This window comes from Acipenser ruthenus, chromosome 11, assembly GCF_902713425.1.
Source record: "Acipenser ruthenus chromosome 11, fAciRut3.2 maternal haplotype, whole genome shotgun sequence".
Lineage (NCBI taxonomy): Eukaryota > Metazoa > Chordata > Actinopteri > Acipenseriformes > Acipenseridae > Acipenser > Acipenser ruthenus.
In genome coordinates this window covers 39,828,172-39,849,733 of record NC_081199.1, presented here as the reverse complement: position 1 = coordinate 39,849,733, position 21,562 = coordinate 39,828,172, and the positions used below count along the sequence as shown (strand labels likewise).

Here is a 21,562-nt window from a genome sequence, read left to right as displayed (position 1 = left end):
TTAACAGCTCAATTCCAAATTTCATGAACAGCAGCACAGTAGCACAGAACGGAGCAGAGAGGTCATTATCCTAGAGGCTTCTTACAGCTGATACATTCAACAAAGTATCTGAAACATGTTAACCACAACACAGTGTAGTTACCCAGATTAAGAAAGTAAATGTGTTTGGTTTTTATTTTGATTTAATGACTTGCGTTTGGAGCTATCTCTAATCGTGTTGAGAGTGTATTTCCTCCTCTTTGTATGAGAGACCTCCTGACACAGCAAAGAGACACACCTTCCACAGGAAAATACAGAAAAAAACACATTTAAAAAAGGTCTTTGAACACACAATCAATTGACTGGTTCAGTCAATAACTGACCTCAACCTCTGCTGGGATACTTCAATAAAACAATTAAATACTGTCTCTATGCCAGAGCAAATTGCAGGGCTGTGTGATTGGAGCACTTAGGCTGTACATTCAATACAGTCTAGTAAGGAGGCTGTGTGGTCCAGTGGTTAACGTCCAGGGCTTGTAACCAGAAGGTCACCAGTTCAAATCCCACCTCTGCCACTGACTGACTCATTGTGTGTGACCCTGAGTCAATTAACCTCCTTGTGCTCCATCCTGCAGATGAGATGTTAAATCAATGTCCTACTGTAAGTGACTCTGCATATAATGCACAGTTCACAGCCTACCTCTGTAAAGTGCTTTGTGATGGTGGTCCACTATGAAAGGCGCAATATAAAAATAAACCTATTATTATTAGTAGTAGTAGTATAGAGAACTCAATACTGGGGATCTGAGAGCCAGCACATTCAATACAGTCTAGTGTAGAGAACTCAGTACTCTGGATCTGAGAGCCAGCATATTCAATACAGTCTAGTGTAGAGAACTCAATACTGGGGATCTGAGAGCCAGCACATTCAATACAGTCTAGTGTAGAGAACTCAGTACTCTGGATCTGAGAGCCAGCATATTCAATACAGTCTAGTGTAGAGAACTCAATACTGGGGATCTGAGAGCCAGCACATTCAATACAGTCTAGTGTAGAGAACTCAGTACTCTGGATCTGAGAGCCAGCATATTCAATACAGTCTAGTATAGAGAACTCAGTAATGGAGATCTCAGAGCCAGCATGTTTTCCATGCAGGGACAGTTCTCTCTAAATTGATATTGTGAAGTGTAAAGCAATTAGTGTTGTGTTGTGGTAATTGTGGAGCGGTGTTAACGATCACACACTAAGGGATGTGAGGCGGAGACAGTGCGAGTTCTGTCCTTACTGGGAAGGCAGCCAGGTCACTGTAGAGACGAACACCAGGGACCTCTTACTGTTACACTCTTCACAGGACAAGCTCATGATAAACCTGCACTCTCTATTGTTTTTACCAGGGCATACCACGGTAATCAAAAAGTGAAGACTTCATTTTATTTAATTATCTTTACCTAAAATCAGAAGCACTTTGATGGTGAAAACCAATTGCATTTTATTTTTAGTTTGAATAGATGGTCATCCCAGTGCTGACTTCTAGAAGAGCCTGTATCTCTTACTGTTTGAATAGAAGCTGTTTGAACAGAAGCTTGCTCCAGCTACTATTACGAACCTGGCAGGGGCAACGCTGACAATTGCAGTCCCTGTGGATCTGAACTGCAGTTATGTGCACAAGCTTCCATGTCTCAATGCTTGTGTGGACGTGTGTTTCTATCAAAGCCCGGGACTCTCTAAGCTTGTGAAGTACCTGTTGGATTAGAGGTTTTGAGGAAACGCTTCAACACAGCAACCGTGGTCTTTAATGGGTTAACTCCGAAATCCCACCACCTACTCACGATTCTGATTCAGCAAGTACTGCTCTGCACTCTGCAATTCAAATCAGGAAGTATGTCTAGGCACTTACTACATACGGCAGATTTAGCAGGGTGTGCCATCAGTGAGGAGAAAATAAAACAAAACAGAGAGGTCTAGACCACAGGTAAAAAGGAGCTGTGACCACAACACACACACACACACACAAACTGAAAAACACGCACACTGACAAACACACACACATTGACACACACACACACTCACGCAGATACACACAAACACACAAACACACTGACATACACTGAAAAACACGCACACTGACAAACACACACACACTGACACACAGACAAACACACACGCACACACACACACGTCGGTAGCATTGTGTTCCTTCGGTTTCATTGGGGGGGTGCTGTATCTGTGTTCATCAGTTAAAACCGAAAATCAGAAACCCTTGCTATAGGGTACAATCCCAATCCTAGTATATTTAAAAAAAAACAAAAAAAAACAAGAAACAAAGATACAAAGCTAGAAAAAAGAAATAAAGAAAGAAAACGAAAGTAAGGTCTTCACAAAGCCATGGGACTTCCAGCTCCATCGCGCTCGTCCTGGTTTTGAAATCCCTGTCTGATTGGGCTTTGAGGTTCTCTGTCGATCACATTCAATGTGATTGGAAAGCACCTTGTAGCATCCACTGAAAGAAGAACCATCCTGACAGTCTGCAGCTCCACATCACCCCCCCCCCCCCCCCCCCCGAGCTCTCTTAATTAACTCATCTATAATTACCTGTTACCTCAAGGCAACAGTGCCATCTCATTGGTGCATCTTATAGATGCACAGGAACTGCTGGGGCAGGCTGCTGCATTAGAGAGGGGCTGGATCTGCACTGGCCAGCCACTTCATAATCCACTCTCCTTTTAGCCTTCTTCACTGTCTCCACCCTCTCTTCCTTTCTGCTATCTCCACTCTCCCCATCTCTGCTGTTCAATCCCCTCTTCCACCCTCTCCTCTCTCCCCTCCATTCTCCTTGTTCTCCTCTCTGTCTCCCTTCTTCTCTGAAGATGCCTGATTGCATGGGCTCTGAATATTTCAATACTGAGAGACAGCGTGGTCTAGTGGTTAGAGCTGAGGGACTGGGAGGGAGGCAGTGTGGTCTAGTGCTTAGAGCTGAGGGACTGGGAGGGAGGCAGCGTGGTCTAGTGGTTAGAGCTGAGGGACTGGGAGGGAGGCAGTGTGGTCTAGTGCTTAGAGCTGAGGGACTGGGAGGGAGGCAGTGTGGTCTAGTGTTTAGAGCTGAGGGACTGGGAGGGAGGCAGTGTGGTCTAGTGCTTAGAGCTGAGGGACTGGGAGGGAGGCAGCGTGGTCTAGTGGTTAGAGCTGAGGGACTGGGAGGGAGGCAGTGTGGTCTAGTGCTTAGAGCTGAGGGACTGGGAGGGAGGCAGTGTGGTCTAGTGGTTAGAGCTGAGGGACTGGGAGGGAGGCAGTGTGGTCTAGTGCTTAGAGCTGAGGGACAGGGAGGGAGGCAGTGTGGTCTAGTGCTTAGAGCTGAGAGACTGGGAGGGAGGCAGTGTGGTCTAGTGCTTAAGCTGAGGGACAGGGAGGGAGGCAGTGTGGTCTAGTGCTTAAGCTGAGGGACTGGGAGGGAGGCTGTGTGGTCTAGTGGTTAGAGCTGAGGGACTGGGAGGGAGGCAGTGTGGTCTAGTGCTTAAGCTGAGGGACTGGGAGGGAGGCATGTTTCCCCCATTCAGCTCTCCCCTGTTATCATCATCAGGTGCTCTGATCCCTGCTGAATCTAAAAACCAAAAAAAGAGCATCGCCGCTCATCTAATTGAGCAGGATGACATTTCTGTTGCTGAGACGCGACATTTAATTAAGCAGGAGTCAGAAGGTCACTGTAACACTCATTAGCATCGCTGCATTACCGGTTAGCAGCGAGTGCTGACATTCAACAGCAATGAAGCAGCCAGCGCACAGGCCCATTTAACCAGTGCTCTGCTGGGTCCACCACACCGGGGTCAGCTAGTCCTTGCTACAATGTAACCACGTGCTGCCGTTTGGAAATGCACTGTTCTATACAGCAAGCAGCTGGGCTTGCAGTTTGCTGGGGAAACTTGTGTGCTTTTGGCCAGTTAAAGAGGCCACACTGGGGCTCAAAGCTAGAGACTCAATACATAAAACATAAAACTTATTTACAGGAACTGCTGGCAGATTTGGCCAATGGCTTTTCTATTCCTTCAGGAGGTCCAGAAGCATTTAAACTAGAAAGGAAGGGGGGAGAAAATATTTTTTAAAACCCCAAAAGTATTGACTAAAGCTAAGGTTTACAATTTTAGAAAAGCAAACTATGAAGGTATGAAACAGAGACTAACAGAACAGAAAAAGGATGGCTGTTTTTAAAAAATGTAGTACTAGAGCCACAAAACAATTACATCCCAAAAGTAGACAAATCAAATCTAAAACAAAATGGCCAAAATGGTTTAATAGATCAATTAAAAAAAATATTCAGTGAAAAAAGGCACTTTACAGAGCGTTTAAAAGGGACCAAAAACAAAGTAAACAGAAAGAGTACTTGGAACTGCAAACACAGGTCAAAAAGGAAGTTAGAAAGACCAAGAGAGAAATATAAATTAATATTGCTAAGGGGGCTAAAACCAATTCCAAAATATTTTTCCAATATTATAACAGAAAGAGCACATTCAAAGAGGAGGTTAAATGTCTAAGAGACACAAATGGCAAAATCATAGATGAAGGAAAAAAAATAGCAAATATATTAAATGATTACTTTTCACAGGTTTTTTACAAAGGAGGACACGGACAACATGCCCGACATGTCAACCTGTTCCTATCCAATTTTAAATAACATTAGCATAACAGAGGAAGAAGTGTTAAAGGGACTAGGAGCTCTTAAAATAAACAAATACCCTGGGCCAGATGAGCTCCTCCCAATAGTACTCAAAGAAATGAAAGAAGTTATTTACAAACCGCTAACCAAGATCATGCAACAGTCTCTTGAGACAGGGGTTGTACCGACAGACTGGAAAATAGCAAACGTAATACCGATCCACAAAAAGGGAGAAAAAACCGAACCAGGTAACTACAGACCAATAAGCCTGACTTCTATTATATGTAAACTTATGGAAACTATAATAAGATCCAAAATGGAAAATTACCTATATGGTAACAATATCCTGGGAGACAATCAGCATGGTTTTAGGAAAGTGAGATCGTGTCTAACTAACCTACTTGACTTTTTTGAGGATGCAACATTGAAAATGGATAACTGCAAAGCATACGACATGGTCTATTTAGATTTCCAGAAAGCTTTTGACAAAGTCCAGCATAAAAGATTAATTCTCAAACTGAACGCAGTAGGGATTCAAGGAAATGCATGCACATGGATTAGGGAGTGGTTAACATGTAGAAAACAGAAAGTACTGATTAAAGGAGAAAACTCAAAATGGAGTGAGGTAACCAGTGGTGTACCACAGGGATCAGTATTAGGTCCTCTGCTATTCCTAATCTACATTAATGATTTAGATTCTGGTATAGTAAGCAAACTCATGAAATTTGCAGACAACACAAAAATAGGAGGAGTGGCAAACACTGTTGCAGCAGCAAAGGTCATTCAAAATGATCTAGACAGCATTCAGAACTGGGCAGACACATGGCAAATGAAATTTAATAGAGAAAAGTGTAAAGTATTGCATGCGGGCAATAAAAATGTGCATTATAAATATCATATGGGAGATAGTGAAATTGAAGAAGGGAACTATGAAAAAGACCTAGGAGTTTATGTTGACTCAGAAATGTCTTCATCTAGACAATGTGGGGAAGCTATAAAAAAGGCTAACAAGATGCTCAGATATATTGTGAGAAGTGTTGAATTTAAATCAAGGGAAGTAATGTTAAAACTCTACAATGCATTAGTAAGACCTCACCTAGAATATTGTGTTCAGTTCTGGTCACCTCGTTACAAAAAGGATATTGCTGCTCTAGAAAGAGTGCAAAGAAGAGCAACCAGAATTATCCCTGGTTTAAAAGGCATGTCGTATGCAGACAGGCTAAAATAATTGAATCTATTCAGTCTTGAACAAAGAAGACTACGCAGCGATCTGATTCAAACATTCAAAATCCTAAAAGGTATAGACAATGTCAACCCAGGGGACTACTTTGACCTGAAAAAAGAAACAAGGACCAGGGGTCACAAATGGAGATTAGATAAAGGGGCATTCAGAACAGAAAATAGGAGGCACTTTTTTACACAGAGAATTGTGAGGGTCTGGAACCAACTCCCCAGTAATGTTGTTGAAGCTGACACCCTGGGATCATTCAAGAAGCTGCTTGATGAGATTCTGGGATCAATAAGCTACTAACAACCAAACGAGCAAGATGGGCTGAATGGCCTCCTCTCGTTTGTAAACTTTCTTATGTTCTTATGTTCTTATTGTAAAGTGTCCTGGGATACTCTGTATGCAGAACACTATATAAAAGCAGACTGTATTGTGTTGTATGTATAACATCACCACGGATGATTTGAGGGTATTTGAAACATTTAAATAGAGCTGTGCTTCAGAGTAACAGCGAGCTAGCTTTGTGTGTGTGTGTGTGTGTGTGTGTGTGTGTGTGTGTGTGTGTGTGTGTGTGTGTGTGTGTGTGTGTGTGTGTGTGTGTGAGAGAGAGAGAGACAGCTTTCTAATGAAGCAGAGCTTTTAAATACATCCCGATCTTCATGAGGACTTTTTCCAGAAGGTGTCCCAGTGTTTACGTTTTCTAGCAGCGTGTGTGCTTCAGATTTCACTGCAGATTTCAAAAGAATCAACCGCAGCCAGCGAACTTCACCAGCTTCACTTACTGCATAAATGCATGGAGAAACATTTTACATGTAAGCAACATAAATCATGTTAAAAACAACGGCCAGTTAAGCAAGCTTTACCTCTGGTGCCCTTTGCAAATATCAAATGTGTTTTTAATTGTGCTGTTCTAAAGCAGCTCTGTGAAGATGCTGCCAAGACTGGATCTAAGGGCTTCAAGTCATTCTACTAAACATGCAGAGGATCAAATCGCACAACTTGCAGTGCAGTAAGCAATCCAAACACGAACTGAGAAACGGAAAGGCTCTTCTTTAGAATAAAATCCTTCCATGTTTGTGCAGTCTGTGTTATTAAAACATGACCTGAAGACTGGTGTCTGCCTACCAGGACCTCTTCATTCACAGACACTAAACCCATGATCACACAGACAGACAGACACACACACGCACACACACACAGTACAATAACGCACATTAAGGTTTGTACTCCATGATCCGGACAGCACAGACAGATCCACAGTCAGTCGGTCAGTCGGTCAGTCGGTCTCCTGGCTCGCAGTGCTGAGGGTGATTGCTCGGGGGCTCAGTGTCACAGCCGTACTCTCTCTCATCCTCCATCACCGGCCGACTCACCCACCCCACATCCCCGCAGGATCATCCCTTCTGTTCATCTGCCCTTTCTTTCTTTCTTTCTTTCTTTCTTTCTTTCTTTCTTTCAGTTGTGCTCAACACCATCGTTACTAATTTATATCAGGATTTCCATCCTGAGATTAATAGATTGATAGTGGGAAGCTATAGCTACAAGGCTATTTGTATTCCACCTTCTAATGCCAATGAAAGTGTGAGTGAAACGGCACCATGGGGCCAGTGGGATCCACAACCATGCTGTCTTACAACTGGTTGCGTGGTATAAAGGGCCACCTTTCTACCAAACTGATCTATCTAAAGCTATTGTCATGCGAGTGCAGCACGTTCAGTTCTTCCTAAACACTAATAGCTAGAGAGTGTTTGGGATATCCCAGCCTGACAGGATAGGGGGCGCTGCAGGTACCTCAAGAGGACTGGATGGGGGCACTGTGACAGGGTTAACAGGACCAAGCCAAGCCCCCTTCAAACGTAGCCAGCAAGAGTAAGATGATCAAAGCCTTCGTGTCAGGCCTGTGAGCCGCAGCCTAAAACCACTCAACAGGAGTTTGATCCAATCAGGGAATGATCTGCTGATAACGAGCCAGGACCCTGACATCAAAGGATTGGGGCTGCAACGAGCGGAGAAGCTGAACTGATTTAATTACAGCCTGGCATTCCTTATCACAACCTGAATACGCCAACCGCAGGGGTCTGAACCTAGCTGCACCAACCCCAGTGATTCACTGAGAGGCATGCAAGCAGACATGCAGTACAGTATGTGCAGACACCTTTCACAAGAACCCTGCTTAATCAAAGAATTAGACTCCTGTAAAGGATTGAGCTATGAAGAGAGGGTGAGGGGACTGAACATAGTTACCCGAACACAAAACAGAAAACAATCAATGGGAATATAATGGAGTCTTAAAAGGAGTTGACAAAGTTAACCCTGTCCAGTATTTTAGGCGCGGCACAGAAACCAGGACCAGAGGATCCTTTAAAACCCAACTTGACAAGGATCAATCAGCTACTAGGAACCGGACGACCACTGATGGGCCGAACAGCCTCCTCTCATTTGTACTTATGTTCTTATTTCGGCCACTGTGTACCACCAGGGGGCCCTGTGTGCTTGCTGTTCTCTTCCCATTAGAATCAAATACAAATAAATAAAAACATTTTTACAGGGGAGGAGAATCTTGCAGTTCTGGGTTTTGGACAAACGGTAAAAAGCCAACTAGAAACGCCACTGTGTCCTGCTGAGCCCTTCACTGACCTGTCAAGGCTATACTGTCTGCAGAGCGAATGCACTTAGGACTGATGTTTAGGGCTGACAGCACTGTGGTTTACAGTGCCCGGGCAGGCAGGGTGACTGTAATTGATTCGTGATGTATTGCTTCACACCATTGGCAGGGCCTCTTTTGAAATGGCAGCCTGACTCCAGGCATGACTTTGTGCAGGATGAGGGACACGCTATCATGAGTAATGAATGATGAGGCTAAGGAGCTGAACGGTTAGCTGTTATACAGCTGGGGCTCCAGACTGAAGAGAGCTGTAGAAGGGGTATGAGTGTGGCTGCTGGACTAGGCAGTGAGTTTCTGTATCTCACATCCCTGAACACAGCTGTCAATCTGCACGCCTACTGCTGGAAATGACACCGGAAGGGGGCAATCAATTTGCATAATAACACAAAAGCAATGCAGGTGCAGTAGCTTGTTTAATAACGCAAACACTGAGTGCAAGTGGGGTATGCTAGCTCAACCAGATCAGAGCCCAGATCTTCAGACAGTTTACCACGGTACATCTTCATAGTAAGCTTACAGTTTTCCCATGTTTTTCCCATGGTTATACTATGCGTTCACCATGCTATGATTTTACAAAAGCTCCACCATACCTCCCTGGGCTCTACAGTGCTTACCTATGCTGTATCATGCTTTCACTATGATTTATTACGATTTGCTCTGTTTTTAATATGGGAAACGTTTCTAAGGGAGGGAGCAAGCCCAGTGGTTTAATCTGTGCTGTTTTTGATTCATACTTTGGCACATGTCTTCCTGTTGGTATTTACTGAGCTGAGTGCGCTCCGCAGCACTGGGACTCACTTCTTCAAGTAGTTACTGAGCCCTTGGAAGCACAGCCGGGAACAATACGACACACAACTGGAAACCAGTACAGCTACTAGGACCATCAGGACATCAGAGAACAGAGGAAGAAGAACAAAGAGATTGTACTGTGGTGAATTTAAAAACAACCACATGCTCACAGACTAAAGAGACACTCTCACACACACAGAGCTCACTTACACACACACACACAGGCACATACCCCACTGGGTACAGAGAATGGGAGGGGGTGCAGGCCAGTGCTTGTATTTTTAATTTGGCTTCTTCCCAGATTAGAAAGACTTTAATCAAAGCTTGTGAGCAGCCAAAGGGGCCAGTGGGTAACACACACACATTGACATACACACTCACACAACAATACACATACCCACACACACTGACACACTGATACAACAATGCACACACAAACACTGACACACACTAACACAACAATATACACACATACACAACAATACACACACACACACACACCACACAGATACACACACACACTGACACACTAATACTCGCACAGACAGAGACTCACAGACGCACACCAATACACAGACACACAGCCATCACAGTGAGATCTTGACAGAGCCCAGCCCAAGGCAGCTCAGATCTGTGTGGGGATCACTCTATATGGCCTGGTCCAGCCCCCCCCATTTCAGAGAATTCTGAAGGACTGCCCCAGATAGCATTATGTATTGACATTGCTTACTGTGATGAGCCATGTTTTACAGGACCTCTCTCCCCTTGGTTATGTGTGCTCCACCGTCCTTCCACTACAGTGTGTCTTTCCTGTGCTCTACCACACATCCTCAAGAGTGAAATAACCAGAGCACTCCGTGTGCGTTCATGCACTATTCATAACATAACAAGTGCAATGCACGCAACAATAAAGTATGTTTAAGCCGAAATTCAACAGCTGAATTCTGGGAATTCTTACTCTCTTTAGATCCACATCTTGTACCAGCTCCGCGGTGTAAATAATTGCTGGACAGGAACATTGTGATTTGCCTGGTCATTCTGTCATTGGATTTGAATAACGAGATTACAAACTGAGAGTCTGTAAAAACATTATTCACGCTGCAGTGTTGATATATGAAACGCTTATTCACCACACTCAATACAATGCCAGCCTCAGCAGAGTCTCACACTTCAGTTCACAATTCTACCACACTTCTAAAAATGAAGAACTCAACTCCTCTGCCTGCAAATACATAACATACAGTACTGCACTGTTCTGTAAATACCAGAGACTGATGGCTGGTTAGAGCAGTTTCTATGACAACAGGGCAGAAGAGCACAGCAAACAACGAGACAGGTTCCCAAGAGGCTGAGCAGATAATCAGGGTTCAGATCATCAAGGGTTACTGTATAGAAGCCCAGGCCCTCACTCTAACCACTAAGCCACACTGACCCGCCTCAGAGAGTATTAAAAGAGCCCTCTCTGAAGAATGTGAATATTTGCTGAGAGTATTCCACACGGAGCCCCACACTCTTGTGGCAATGAGCTGCCAGGCCATGTGGAATACCACAGGGGTCTGTCAGTGTGCTACACCCTGCCCTCAAACCCCTGGCAGGGGCACTGCGTCACAGCTCCCTGGGAATGTAACAGAACAACAAAACAAAAGGGCTCGTCCCTCCCCAGCACAACCCCTGTAATGGAATCTGTATTCTCAGTGGGGGCTATAACTTGAGTGTTATATTCTGTAGTCCTTGTCAAAACGCTTTCTTACTAAGTTTCTTTGAAGTTTTCTTAAAGTTTCTCTAAGCACCAGCTAACCTATCAGGACAGGCTGTCATTTAAAATGAGTGCTCCCATTCTACGACGTGGATGGGCTTACATGTGCGACATGAAAAATACAGACAGAGGGGAGCAGGGAAAGAGGGAGAGAGTATCATCCCGAAGTGTAGACCAGATATGCAGTGATCAAGAACAGATATGCAGTGATCAAGAACAGATATGCAGTGATCAGGAACAGATATGCAGTGATCAGGAACAGATATGCAGTGATCAAGAACAGATATGCAGTGATCAGGAACAGATATGCAGTGATCAAGAACAGATATGCACTTGATTTACAGTAACTTATTTTTTGTCACAAAATTATTATTATTATTATTATTTTGTATTTCTTTTCATACAATTCATTATTTGAAAGCTGTCTAATTCTCTCCTGTCAGACAAAAGGGTACCGGATCTGGAATCCGGTACGATCCGGCACAAATTAACCCTATGTGTAGTGTATAACACACTGTAATACTCTGCTATGTGTAGTGTATAACACACTGTAGTACTCTGCTATGTGTAGTGTATAACACACTGTAGTACTCTGCTATGTGTAGTGTATAACACACTGTAGTACTCTGCTATGTGTAGTGTATAACACACTGTAGTACTCTGCTATGTGTAGTGTATAACACACTGTAGTACTCTGCTATGTGTAGTGTATAACACACTGTAGTACTCTGCTATGTGTAGTGTATAACACACTGTAATACTCTGCTATGTGTAGTGTATAACACACTGTAATACTCTGCTATGTGTTGTGTATAACACACTGTAATACTCTGCTATGTGTAGTGTATAACACACTGTATAACTCTGCTATGTGTAGTGTATAACACACTGTAATACTCTGCTATGTGTAGTGTATAACACACTGTAATACTCTGCTATGTGTAGTGTATAACACACTGTAATACTCTGCTATGTGTAGTGTATAACACACTATAGAATACTACAGTTTTTCTGGGTAATTTTCTATTTAGTTCTACACACCTGACTGTAAAAGTTTGCTGAGTAAATCACAAATCCATGATACAAAACTCCACTGCCCAAGTTTTGAAAATCAGGCCCTACAGTATGTCATTTGTACACTGGCTCCAATTGCCGAGCAGACAGATAGACACGTCTTTATATTCAGTTGCTGCTTTTGAAGAAAATCGCCTTTTAAGGGATACTGAACTGTATCTTTATCACACACACACACACACACACGCAGAGCACCCATTAGTGCTCACAGCAGCTTCACCACTGGGCCCGGAAGAGCAAGAGTTCAAAATCTGATCTAGACATCCTCTGAAAACAGGCTTCAAAACAATAATAGCATAAATTGGGTTCATACAGCATCCTTATTGTAAACTCCCCAAGCACCGAATACAGACCTGAGGGACTGGGCAGTGTGTTCTAGTGCTTGAAGTTGAGGGACTGGGAAAGAGGTAGTGTGGTCTAGTGATTAGAGCTGAAGGACTGGGGGGGGGGGGGGGACTGAGGCAGTGTGGTCTAGTGGTTAGAGCTAAGTGACTGAGGCAGTGTGGTCTAGTGGTTAGAGCTGAGGGACTGAGGCAGTGTGGTCTAGTGGTTATAGCTGAGGGACTGGGAGGAAGGCAGTGTGGTCTAGTGCTTAGAGCTCAGAGACTGGGAGCGACTGAGGCAGTGTGATCTAGTGGTTAGAGCTGAGGGACTGAGGCAGTGTGGTCTAGTGGTTATAGCTGAGGGACTGGGAGGAAGGCAGTGTGGTCTAGTGCTTAGAGCTGAGAGACTGGGAGCGACTGAGGCAGTGTGATCTAGTGGTTAGAGCTGAGGGACTGAGGCAGTGTGGTCTAGTGGTTAGAGCTGAGGGACTGAGGCAGTGTGGTCTAGTGGTTAGAGCTGAGGGACTGGTAGGGAGGCAGTGTGTTGTAGTGGTTAAAGCTGAGACACTGGGAGGCAGTGAACTCTAAAACAGATTCATTTTGCTTGTCTACAATAGAAGATGATAAGTGCGCACACAATCCTGCTGATTGGATTAGGTTTAAGGTGTTACCAAGATTAGTGACATGCCCCCTGCGGTCTGATGAGATTAACAGGCTGGCCCGGAGGCTAGTTTCTCTCAGTGCTTTCTGTTGGAGAGCTGACAGATCAAACAGTACAAGCGTGAGGGATTAAACTCAATCGCAGCGCTACAAACGCTCTGGCCAGGCAGTGATCCGGGGCGGTGCCGTGATAACTCTGCTGAGTTGGCGTCTCCCACACGCACCACACATCCAGAGAAACACAGACTTTAAAAAATCAAGAGGTATAACTGACTACAAGAAGCAGAAAGCACACTTCAGGGGAGTGCATGAGCCGTAGTGTCTGTCTGCTTATTTATTTTCTTGTAAGTTTCTACCTAACGACCAGAACACAAGCGCAGAGGATCCTGCTTGAAGACAGCACCCCTGGGGCTCTGTGCAATAGCCGTGTTCACAATTTAAACGTTTAACCCTCAGCCAGGTACAGAGCAGGTTCATGACACTGCCGCACTTCAGCCCGTGGGGGGGCGGGGTGGGATTAGGGGACACAGAGAAGTCTGGGAGTGTGTTGCCAGGCCTCAGCGTGATGCAAGCCAGAATTAAAACACGCAATACAGGCTGACGTAGCTTATTGCAGCTCAGTGTGTGAGAGAGAGAGAGAGAGAGAGAGAGAGAGAGAGAGAGAGAGAGAGAGAGAGAGAAGAAAGAGAGAGCCCGATGCACAACTTCCATTCTGTGGATCCCTCTGCAATCAGAGACCCTGCTGAATCACTGCCTGTCCTGGCTTTCCAGCAATCCACCTCGCTCTCTCTCCCTCTCAAATCAAATCGTCTTTATTGGCATGACAAGTCATGCAAGCATTATCAAAGTTATAGGGCAAGAAATAACAACAAATACAAATAAGAAGAAAGCAGATGTTTTGAAATATCTACAGACAGACTTTATATAAATAGCTATAGATTATAGGGGTGCTTCAGCAGGACACAGTGGGGATGAGGCCCGGTCCCCACGCTGGGGTGTGCCCTTATAAAACATACCACGGTAAATCTGCAATTACAATGACAATATGCTTTGCTATGCTTCTCCTATAGGGTTGCAGGGCAGTGTCTATAGATGTTGGTATTGTGATGACACTGAGCCCCGCTGTGATACAGCACACTGTGTGCTTCTCCTATAGGGTTGCAGGGCAGTGTCTATAGTCTATGTCTTAATTGAATGCACTGCTACCGGGATGTAAGTCTATCCAGGACCTGCGGCTGCCGCTCTGACATTGAAAAGAAAAGCCAAGGTAGTGTTACCTAATGGAGAGCCAGCTGGGCACAGCACAGTGATTACATCCTGATCTCTGAGCTGAGAGTCAGCCTTATCAATTACATCCACACCCCATTAGAAATAGTGTTACCTTGAAAAGGCCGGAAGCATTGGTCTTAAATTACAACTATACAGACAACAAGAATATAAATTAGATACCAGGATCCCACCCCCTCACGACACTGAGACACTGAGACACACACACACACACACACTGAGACACACACACTGAGACACACGCAGATTTATGACTCTCCTTGACCTTGCTAATGTTCTGAATTATAGGAGCTTTCACTCCTGACAGGTAATCCCAGCCCAACGTCTCCTGAATTATTACCCTGAAGCCTGGCGGCACACACTCCCAGACTTCTCTGTTCCCCTAACCCCCCCCCCCCCACGGGCTGAAGTGCGGCAGTGCCACGATCCGGCTCTGTACCTGGCTGAGGGTTAAACGTTTAAATTGTGAACACGGCTGTTGCACAGAGCCCCAGGGGTGCTGTCTTCAAGCAGGATCCTCTGCGCTTGTGTTCTGGTCGTTAGGTAGAAATTTACACAAAAATAAATAAGCAGACAGACACTACGGCTCATGCACTCCCCTGAAGTGTGCTTTCTGCTTCTTGTAGTCAGTTATACCTCTTGATTTTTTAAAGTCTGTGTTTCTCTGGATGTGTGGTGCGTGTGGGAGACGCCAACTCAGCAGAGTTATCACGGCACCGCCCCGGATCACTGCCTGGCCAGAGCGTTTGTAGCGCTGAGATTGAGTTTAATCCCTCACACTTGTACTGTTTGATCTGTCAGCTCTCCAACAGAAAGCACTGAGAGAAACCAGCCTCCGGGCCAGCCTGTGAATCTCATCAGACCGCAGGGGGCATGTCACTAATCTGGGTAACACATTAAACCTAATCCAATCAGCAGGATTGTGTGCACACTTATCATCTTCTATTGTAGACAAGCAAAATGAATCTGTTTTAGAGTTCACTGCCTCCCAGTGTCTCAGCTTTAACCACTACAACACACTGCCTCCCTCCCAGTCCTTCAGCTCTAACCACTAGACCACACTGCCTCAGTCCCTCCCAGTGTCTCAGCTTTAACCACTACAACACACTGCCTCCCTCCCAGTCCCTCAGATCTAACCACTAGACCACACTGCCTCCCTCCCAGTCCCTCAGATCTAACCACCAGACCACACTGCCTCCCTCCCAGTCCCTGAGCTCTAACCACTAGCCCACACTGCCTCCCTCCAATGCTGTATGCCTTTCCTTTGCTTTGTTATCACTGCTTGTCAGCCCCTGCTTGCTGGCAGGAGAATGATGTCACATCATTGCAGATCTGAAAGAACATGGTTCTGAAAGTCGCTCCATTACTCTGAGAGTGTATATTCCCAACACTCGCTGGGCTGTCAATCTCCCTCCTCGCCACGGTAACGGAGCTCAGAGACGATATCACCTCCTCACAGCATTCACTGTTTCCACGGTGACACACACAGATGCAAAAAACTGAGGCTGTTTCAGAGAGATGCAGAAAAGTATTGTTTGAAAAGAAAGAATTAGCCCAAATACTTTCCATTTAGAAGTAATATTTTAAAATGCATTGTGGTATTTAATATGCAAATATTAATCCTTTATTAAATCCTTTAAAAAGTGCACAAGCTTTCCAAACCACTAATGACTCTCCAGAAACCGGGAGCTGAACAGTCTTTATGCACAGTGCCCACCTCTCACCTGAGAGCTCATGTGTTTTATATACTAGGTACAGACTCAGCGTATTCTATTTGTGTTGGTATTGTATTAGCTGGGAGGCAGGGACACTTTCAATGGGAAGTCAGGGCAGCAGTTAAACTGCAGTCCAGATCACTGCTCTCCCTCTGTTCTGCAGCTTCATAGTAGCTGTGTCTGATGAGACAGGGGCCTGTCTCTGCCTATACAAGATCACTGACACACTACTGACATTGCTAGAGACAGGGAGTTCATTTTAGGCTAGCTGACTGTACAGAGCAGGGGACAGACCAGAGCATTGAGAATGCATCAGCATAACACAGTGTAATAAGGCACAGTGAAAGCAAGGTGAGGCACAGTGTCCTTCCGTCCCTTTTGATTTTACTCTCATAGATTACCCCTCTGTGTCTGCACCACAGGGCCAGCTTGTGAGTTATTCACAGAGCGCTTTTTGCAAAGGTCTGTTTTCTGGAATACAATATGGTTCTTGAAACTCCTGCTGGGTTCCTTTGCAGCACAGTTTAGAGAATAGAACACAGTATTTTATTCCTACAAACAGACTGTGTAAAAAAAAACTTTCTTTAAATAGCTCAGGGGTTTGTGAATAGGACCCCTGGTCTCAGAAAGTTTATCTTCCTGTAATTAACATGGCGTGCGGCCCCTTTAAGGAGCCTGTTCCGGTGTTGAACGCACCAGCTCTGACTCTTTTTCTTTTTTTCACTGGTTTACATTGTTGCGCTTCCTCCCTGCCCTTCTGCGGAGCTGACAGCTCATAGCAGTGTGGTGGAGTCAAGGAGAGAGGCAGCGTGCGTGTGCCCGCAGCTGAACCGCAGCTCTGGAAAGACAGTCATGAGGGTAACCTGTGCAAGGACTCCGGGAATGGTACCCTGCAGCAATCTGAGATCTGCAGCAAGCAGGGTTAGTATCCAATCCCTCTCCAGTCTGGTCATCGTTTCCTTGCTATTGCAATTCTGCAAATTTGCTGTACACTGCATGCACTGAAGCATGTCAAAGTGCTGTGGCCAGGGCCAGGTGCTTCGTAACTGACCGTTCATCATGACTGGTGTTTTAATCCAGCCCCTCTAATGATATCGTTTTGGAATGATGAATTATTCAAATTACTGCCATATCATGAAAAAAAAAAACTTCCAACCCATTCTGTCAGCACTGCTCATTAGGATCTGCCTCCTGGCACCCAGCTTCCCTTCCTCTCCTCTCCTCTCCTCCCCATCCCTCCCTCCCCCTCCCTGACGATTCGATCACGCTTTCTATGATTCTCATCTCCATACATACTGTAACACTTGGCTCTGCCTGCTTCCCACAGCTCTCTGAGTGACACAGAGCACTCTGGGAAAGTACAGTGGGGTCCTGACACTCGAGAAACAAGATTACTGCACACACACACACACACAAACACACGCATACACACACACACACAGTAATACTGTACACACACACACACACAAACACACACACACACACACAGTGATACTGTACACACACACACACACACACAAACACACACACACACACACACACACAGTGATACTGTACACACACACACACACACACACACAGTGATACTGTACACACACACACACACACAAACACACACACACACACACACACACACACAGTGATACTGTACACACACACAGACACACACACACAAACACACACACACAAACACACACACACACAAACACACACGCACACACACACAAACACACACACACACACACACACAAACACACACACACACACACACAGACACACAGTGATACTGTACACACACACAGACACACACACACAAACACACACACACAAACACACAAACACACACACACACACACACAGTAATACTGTACACACACACACACACACAGACACACAGTGATACTGTACACACACACACACACACACACACACACACACACACAATAAGACACACTCATGCAGTAAAATGTCATTTCCATTTCCATGCTGGGTTTGGTTTGCCTGACTCTACGATCTCCACCCCCGCTCCTCATGTTTCAAGTGTATTTAATTAGCTTCCCAGCCCAGGCAGCCTTGATCTGTTTTAATTAGAACCCGTTATAATCCCGCCACTGCTCAGAGAGGCTGTGATCCAGCCTTCACAAAGCCCGTCAATTACAACGATCCAAACAACAGCACATGCGATCCAAGCAACAACACACAATGCACCGGAGCTTGTGAGCCGGCTCTACAGTGTTATAGCTGCTGTGTGAACGAGGGGTGTGAAAAATCAACCAGCCTGGGGAAGACACCGACGCTGCTGCCCTGCACACTGTGTACAGCCTGAAGATGCAGGCCCAGTGTAAGAAAGGCAACCATTGAAGATGTGATGCGTCTGTGTGTGACACCATCCTGCCTAGGACACAATTAACTCTGTCCCCCCAGATTGCAGCTCTCATAAACTCTCATAAACTTATTTTTTTATTTTACTTAAATTCAAGTAATCTTCTAATGGGGAAATGCTATTATCAAAGCAAGCTGCAACAAAGCCAAGGAAGAAAATGTGAAAACATAGGATCAGTTTTATCTATGGACCAAAAACTTTACAGGCGCAAATATTCTAAAAAGTCTTTTAAAATGGTTTACGAAGGCCACAACATTTCATAAATCCACACACATACACACGACATACACACACACACACACACACACACACACACACAATACACAGAAACACACACACACACACACACCTGACCTCTCCCTAACCCTGAAACAGCTGCTGTGTTTCTGATGGTAATAAGGGATGCTGCTGGACTGCTTCGTTCTCAAACACACCAAATTATTTTAATTAGCCCTGCTTTGCATATGAATACGAACACATTCACACAACACAATACAACACACACACACACACACACACAATTCTTCCTCAATTAAACAGGACAATGCGATGGGCTTGTCTGATCCAGCCTGGCCAAGTCACACTACAGACTGAAGCCTCGGAGAAACACAGAGGCACGGAACCAAGAAGCCCACTGAGAACTGCCTAACCTGCGCTGGTTTCAGAAAAAAATACTCATTTTGTTTTTTTAATGTTTCACTTTTTAACAGAAAGGCAATTCACGGAGCAACATTATGTTAAAAATCCATGTCTGGATATAAATGGCTCCTTAGAGATGGCACACTGGCATATCAGCGGTTTTACTTCAGATACAGCACAGAGAGGAGAACGAGAGAGAGAGGAGACACACATGGAGGCTGAGTAAAAAGAACAGATGTAGGAAGAACTTTCTTCACAAGCAAACCAGGTGAACTATCTAGAACACTAGGAACATTAAAAAAAAACCCTACTAGATTCTGTCCTATTAAATGAGTAGAGGCAATTATGTGCTAGGAAGGGGACGAGTGTCCTTATGAATGAGAACTCCGGCCTGAGAAATATCTATCGCTTGCTACAGGTATATCTGTGTTATTATCATAGTGCTCCCTGATTATAAGGATATTGTTATTATTATAATTATGATTGTGTGAGATTACTACAGTAGGTATGCTAGCTGCTATTAGGGCAGAAGCAACATGTTATCCAGTCTCTGTATTTGTAAGGCTTGGGAAGTCAGTGCAGCAATTCATTGTTTCTCGTTGTTGTTACTGACAGTTCAATAATGTCTGCAGTAATCCAGTTACACTGAAGCAGGCTTTCAATGGATGCATGGTTACTGTCGTCATAGTAGACGCAGGGAAACTTTTAGCAATCTGATAAACCCTGAAAGAGAACAGCAAGGATAGATCTCATAAATAAATAAAAACCTGCACTTACATCAAATCATCTTATTCAATATCATTTTTTATACATACTTATATATATGTAGAGATACTTATTTCACTATCTGACTTACAGATTTAAAAAAAAACAGTGAAATATTGAAAACAGTGAATTACAGAAGACCTTCTACAGTAAGATAATGGACTTGTACAATTTCCTGCCTGCGTGGCCCAGCCATGAATGAACCAAATTGTCAAGTTATGGAGTCATGAAATATGGAGGCAGTACTGGAATGTGGCAGTGCTGTTTCTAAAGCTGAAGATACAAAGACACATGGCAGCAAAGCCCACAGTCAGTGTGCCAGTGAGAGGGTTAGGGCTCCAGTCTGATTGGCTGCTCTCAGTTCATTCCTCCACTGAGTCTCTCAGTGATGTTTGTTTACATTCTTCTAGGGTGCAGAGACACAAGCTGCCTGTACTGCGTCCCACGCAGTGTACCAATCCCACACACCCTACCTGCAGCAGCAGGAGGTTATGAATGAGCTCCTTCGCGGTTCAGGGACACTAGCAGAAGAGGGCGGGGTCGTCAACAACGCTTCACAGCTTATATCTACAGATCTTACAAAAAGTAACACATCTCTTTGAATCTTCATAGAAAAACGGACATGTTTTGAAAACCACGTGAGACCAAGCCTGCCAAGTGAGTATGTTTAGAGAAGAAAGGCGCGTTGAGGCCGGGCAGCATCAGACCCAAGCCTCCCTCTTCAGGTAAATCTCATTCTCTGTTCAGATGTCCCTTAAGGACTCTGCCTCTCCATGCAGTAATATAAACACGCCCTGCTCTGGGCTCTGTCTGAGTTTCGCTGCGATGTCTGCTTCAGATTCTTCAGCATCAATCACTGCACTGCGAGACAGCTTTCCTTTCCTGGGTCCTGTGAGAATACTGCGTCCGGACTGGTCAGCACCGGTGTGACCATTAACAACACATTGCAGAACAGCCTTTTACACCACAGCAAACGCATGGTGAAGTGGAGTAAAGCACAGTGAAAGCATGGCTAAGCACAGAGAAGCAGATTAAAAACTATGGGGAAAGCTTGGGAAAGCTGCTAAATAATGTTGCACATTTCCTGTGGTAAACATTTATAATACAAAGCAGCAGATCCCAGCTCTATCGTTTAGGAACACTGTCAGCCAGAGTTTAAACAACGATTGTACTGAACGACTATTAAACATAAAAAGTGCTCTTGTTTTTTCACTTTAGAACGATGCTGTGACAAACTGTTAACAGTACTTACTATAACTACTATCATTATATAATAAACATGTTCTGGGTGGTCCAAGGGGTGTGTATAGCCACTATCTTCAAGTTCAACCAGTTGGATCACGGCCCAAGTCAGCACAGCTATCCCTTCCATCAGGGTCTGCGTGAGGAAATTAGTTCCACTGGGACTCAGCCAACTGATCTAGCGGACACTCTACTGTCTCTCTCTGTCTCCCTCTGTCGCTCTCCCTCCCTCCCTCCCTCCCTCCCTTTCACTGATAACGTGGGCTGATCCGATGTGCTTCAGGGCTCACAAACAGGAAGATGCCCCTTCCAGACTCAGAGCACAGAGAGTGCATTAACACACAGTGACTGGGAGCAGCACAGTGAAGCATTACTGACAGTTCAAATGAAAATGCTTCCCGGTGTGGAG

The 21,562-nt window shown here is 44.8% G+C and overlaps 1 protein-coding gene across 1 annotated transcript in view; it reads right to left on the bottom strand.

Moving 5' to 3' along the window:
* LOC117426279 (inactive phospholipase C-like protein 1) overlaps nucleotides 1-21,562 on the bottom strand; it is a 50,030-nt gene that overhangs the window by 9,887 nt on the left and 18,581 nt on the right. The window lies entirely within an intron of this gene.